The sequence below is a fragment of the Nuphar pumila genome, chromosome 3 (genome assembly GCF_984573655.1).
Source record: "Nuphar pumila chromosome 3, dmNupPumi1.hap1.1, whole genome shotgun sequence".
In the NCBI taxonomy this organism is placed as follows: Eukaryota; Viridiplantae; Streptophyta; class Magnoliopsida; order Nymphaeales; family Nymphaeaceae; genus Nuphar; species Nuphar pumila.
The window spans coordinates 134,783,063-134,789,062 of record NC_143251.1 but is presented as its reverse complement, the minus strand read 5'-3'; positions in this window follow the sequence as shown (position 1 = coordinate 134,789,062).

The following is a 6,000-nucleotide window of genomic DNA, read 5'->3' as shown; positions in this document are numbered from 1 at the left end:
GATCTGTAAGTGGATCAATTCCTTGAACCACGCCTACCATGTTTTTAAGGAATCAAGCTGATGTCCCACATATATAATATATATGTATATATATTTTTCTAAAATCCCATTTTATTTTAAAAACTCGTTTTTTTATGGGAAAAATCTGGTTTGGATCATGGTTAAACTTGTTTAGGTTTGATATCGAGTTTACCCAAAATCAAGTTTGGTAAAAACCTACTTTTTGCAGCGAAATCAAGATTTTTCCTAAAATGGATTTTGCTGTTCAAAAATTCTAAACCAATGTCAGTTCTGATTGTGTTTGGACTGATATACTAGTTTAGTAAAAGATTCTAAATTAAAGTATTCTTGTGCATACAAGTTCTAGTCTACGTGTATCAGATTAGAAACCCTTACCTTAAATCGATGACAATGTTGGATCAAAACAACAAAGCGTTTGTTTGGCTTGAACCGAGTTCCTTCTCCGAACAGTAGATGCCCCCCTTGATCAGCTAACGGAGTTCTACACCTCCCCTTCAATATGTAGGAAGAAAAAGGTGAAAGAGAGAGAATGAGAGAGAAGAGAGAAGAATAGAGGTGGTATGAGCTCCTCCTTTAGATATTTTTGTTTATTTTTCACAACCTCTCAACCTTTCAAACTCGCTCTCAACTTCAGTACAATATTTCTAAAAATAATTTTGTAAACTCCAAAATTTAATCCCTTGTTAATCTCTTATTTCGTCTAGCTATATTTTTTTCTAAGTTTTAAAAATTATATTATGTAAACTATGTAATGCAACTATCTAGCTTACATACTAATATACATTGGCTTACCTCTTAGAGAGGTTTCAGCCATGCACAAGAGAGCCCGCTAGCATGGGATGTCCCCTTTTGTTTAAATACTTTTCAAAAAATAATATTTAGAAACCTTAGATTTTTAACACATTGCCTATATTAATTAATTTGGCAACTTTTGACTTTTATCAATTTTTTTTCAAAGGTATCATTGCAGCCACATTAGGAGGGCCCACTAGGGTGGGACCTCCCACCCTAGGGAAGTCTCTTTCCTAAAAACTAAACTTAGAAAAATATCTAAGTATATACCTAAGACTAATCTTCTAAGTTTTATATTATGAAATTTTCTTAAATTTTATTGACTTGGGTTTTAAAGAGGTTTTTAAATAAATTTTTTTTTATTTTGTTCTCACTTTTGGCAATGTTGGATGTCCATTAGGTTGGGCCCACATAAGAGGGACATCCAGCCCATTGAACTCCTACAACATTATAATTTATTTCAAATTTTTATTTTATTTTATTAATTAATTACCATAAATTCTCATTTGGATTTTAAATCCAATTGGAATCCAAACTCATTTAAGAAATTCAAATTAAATTCATATTCATACCCAACTACAAAATCCAAATCCAAATACAATATTGAATTATATTAAAAATTAAATCAAATGTTAAATATAAATTTACTCTTAATTAATTCAAATTACTAAGTAATTCAAATTCAAATTGACATTCAATTAAATCCTAGTTTAGATAAAAATTTGAATCAAATTCTAAATCCAATTATAATATCCGAGATCCATTTATTAAATGTAAATTAAATACAAATCCGAATTTAAATTCTAGAAATTGAGTCCAAATTCAATAAGACTCTAATTTCAATACACCCTCAATTCGAAATAATTTTTCAGCTTGAGATTCTTCCCAAATCCATTATAATTAAATCATCTTTAAATACTAAGTGAAATTCAAGTCTAATTTAACTTCGAATCTAACTAATTTTCAACTCTGCTCCAATGATAATTTAACATGTAATTTAAATTCAATGTTGACATTAAATATTAAAAATCTATATTTTATTATTTAATAATTTTAAAAAATTATAGTTGTTACAATTTTTGTGGCATCACATGGTCCAACTCACTTTGTACCGCCTCAATCTCTTCGAAGACTGCCTGGTAAGTTGGGCAATCTTGATCGGTCTGTCACTAGTACCTACAACTTTTTCTCTGCAATACTCATTGGAGATCATTTTGATCAAATCTGACTTCATAGATATGAATAAGAATCGTTCCTTGTGTTTCACTTTTTTGGGTGATTTTTTTTTTTGAGGATTGAAATTTCAATATATTGCAAGCCGTTGATTTTTCAATCCTCAAAATCCAATATCAGAAAAATATGATCCAAGTTCTGGTTTCTACCAAACAGAACATGTAGATCACATGTGGAGGATTAGATGCCTAAAAAAGAATAAAAATAATAAAAAATTTAGAGTTTTCACTAAGGATTTGAAACCCATGAAGGTAGCAAATATTATTCCTGATTTTATACACCATCCAAATCAATGGATTGACACAACAATTAGTGCACGGTCTTGTGTTGGGGACGTTGCAAGTTCAAAACCCAATGACATGCTTGTATAACCCCAGCTTGCCTATAAAAAAAAGTCTCTCTCTCGCTTTCTCTCTCGCACACAAAAGACCCATTCCTACCTATCACATGGGACACAACTTGGCCTGATCTTAATCCGAGTAGCTATGGCCCGGATGTGTGTGAGCCTTATGGGGCCTTTTTGGCGAGGGCAGTTCAGGTGCAATCACATTGCACACCAAAAGTGTGTCGATGCACCTGACTGCCCTTCATCTATGGATACAACCTGTCAGCTGTAGGGGCCAATGGTGAGATGGAGGGCGGTCAGGTGCAGCGGATGTGCAATGTGATTGCACCTGATCCACTCTCTTTTTGACTGCATCGATTAGCTCCATCCTGGGCCTAACCTGATATTGGTAAAGTCTAATGGGTCCATCTTGGCCACATCAATAAGTCCTCACCTGATCTTTGGTCCAAAAAGCTAGTAGGCCTAGGCCCTGATCATACGGGTCTGTCTCACCCATCTGCAATACAATGTCAATGTTGATCATGCTTATGCTTGCATTTGGATGATCTTGAATGATCATGAGGAACAAGCATGGTACTTCAAAATAGATCACATCCATAGAGATAAACTTCCTCTTCACTGCCGTGGTCATAACATTTGTACCTTCTTTTTTTACGATGCATAGCCTATGAATATACTTCTCCTTGCTTTACGGTCAAGCTTATCTCAACATATGGGAGAAATATGTACATATCACACATCCAAACACCCTAGGAGTGATATGAAATAGAGGTTCCTTGGGTTTCAAGATACTAAGAGATCTACTATTTAACACATGTAGGTATTCTGTTTATGAGATAAGCAGCAGTGATGAGAACAACTTCAGACCAATAAGTTTTAATTAGGAACATTCATTTCAAGCATCAGTGATCTTGCAACTTCCAAAAGATTGTCTTTTTTTCCTCTCAGCAACCCCATTTTGTTGGGTATAATAAGACATGGTTTGGGATTCAATACCATGTTCACAAAGATAACCCTTTAAGTGAGAAGAAATATATTCTCACCATTGTCATATCAGAGAATCTTCACTCTCAAGGCATTGATTCTCAACCATTTTGTGATAAACAGAAAAAATATTAGACTTCATCCTTGGACTTTAGCATATACGCAGTTTGTTACTTTTGAGAAATCATTTATAAAGGTTACAAAATATTTATAACAAAAAGAGATATAACGGGTGCAAGCCCCAAACATCAGTATGTACTAAATCAAAAGGTTCTCAACTATTAGACAAACTAGAATGGAATGGCACCCTACACTGCTTTGCCCTTTGACAAGTATCACAACTCAACACCTTTCCCCATTTACAATTTATGGGTACAAAATTTGTAACTTTGAGAGGGCGCATGCCTAAGCCTCAAGTGAAACAACACAGTATCTAACTCAGACAACACATGGTAACCATTCATAGATGATCTTTGAACTGTTCCAAGCTTGTAGAGCCTCGCTGCCTCATGACCACGACCAAAGATCCTGCTCATCTTCAGGTCCTAAAAGATGCAACGGGTAAGATAAAAAATTACTAAGCAGTCAAGGTCCTTGGCAATAGAACTAACAGACAAAAGGTTAAAAGGGCATTTTAGGGCATGCAAAACAGAATGCAATGGAAAATAATGTGAGTATTGTATCATCTGGACTTTTTCAGATCTTATTAATGATGAATTTCAGTTGTATATGTGCATTCTTTTGTTATAAATGTTTTATTATAGATAAATATTTGTTTCTCACATATTTGGGTTTCAAACCAATCGAATTTGGGTTGGGATCAGCCCGTTTGGAATCAAGGGCATAATCATCAATTTTGAAAAATACGATGGCTTTTTGGGCCATAGACATACCAAGTATTTTCTAAGAAAGAGTTAGGTTATTTTTGTTCTAAGGACAAAGAAAGAAATGCTGAAATAGATATTGGCTTTATTGGTAATGGCTGTCTTATAATTAAGTTTGCTAAAAAGGGTATAATTAGAAACTTAATTTTTATTAGGGTATATAGGTAGTTTTGTTAGGGTTAGCTATCATTAACCTGGGACAGCTCAACCCCCACCGATTGAGTGTGTTTAACTTATATAAAGATTTCATTAAAGTTAATTTAAGGCATTATGCATAAAACCTCTTTCCCCTCTACCATTTTGCAAACACATTTTACCTTTACTCCCTTTCACTCACCTCCCTCTTCTCCTCTTTCCAAACCTTGTCAAGATTGTGGCAAAAGGAGGACTTGAGCTAGTTGAAATCCTTTTTTGGAGAGCATTAGTGCTTTGAAAAGTTCTTGCAAATTGGAGATAGTTTCTGAATTTTTATTTTTGGGTGTTCTTGGATGTTTTAGGAAGGTAGGGTACAATGCTCTACTCTTGTGATTACTAGGAAGTATGTAGCATGTAAATGCTTTGTAAGCTTGTGATTTTGAGAAACCATGAGATTTAGGGGAAACTTAATGTTATACTTAATATATATATATATATATATATATATATATATATATATATATATATATATCTTGAATTTTTGGTTTAAAATGTGTTTCTGAAGTTTCTTGTTGTTTAGTTTTTTTTCTTGTGTGAATGAATGAAATATGATAATAATTTTTTACCAAGTACTTAAATTTATTCTCATTAGTGATCCTAGGTTGATTGAAATGGTTTATAAAGAACCTTTATATGGCTTTTATGTTTTTAAATAAAGCTAAAAGTATTTCACCAAGGTTTAAAAAAAAATACTTGGTAAAAATTCGGGTGTGACAAACACCAAGAACTTGTGAGAGTGATACATCAATGGGAATGAGGAGAATAATAGTAGGTGAAAAGAGATTTTGTACCAGCCATGTGACCTAGAGTCCCTGAATCGATAATCCAAGTGCATGAAGCTAATTGGGATGAAACTTTTGTTCTCTGTTGCGCATAATAAGTGGATATAGGAGTGGATTCAACTTCTTTTAAGTGATCACCCTTCTTTGATTCCATCTCTTTAATTAAGCTAATCCTTCACCACCTGCATCTTTTAATAACCCCAATGTATTGTTAGAGGCATTGAAGGTTCTATTTCCTCTACCACTAGGTCTTCTCACTAGGTTCCAACATTGGTCTCTCGCATGCCAATTATTTCGACAGTGTGATTGCATCTCAATTTCTCCTTGTCCTCAGAGGTATGATAACCCTTACATCTTCCTCTAACATTGGTTCCACCTTTCCCCTTACTCCTCTCACTAGGTATTCGAGATGAATGATATTCTCCAACAAGAGTTGATCTCTCAACACTCGAGTCACTTAAAGTTGTCACATTCTTACAATCTTCTTCACGTTGGAGCAAAGTATACACAATCCCGAGAGGTAGGAAATTTTCTCACCCCATAAAACTAGACTTTATATGCTTATATTCACTGTCTAGTCCCATCAAAAAATCAAAGAACTTTTCTTCTTCTCATTTTTCCTTGTATTCCTTGATGCATTGAGGACATTTGATTTTCACATAGTAGCCAAGCTCCACCCACAACTTCCTTTACTCATTATAACACACATGTAAGGGTCTACCCTCATGTTTACACTTATCTATTCTTTGACATCATACTTTCT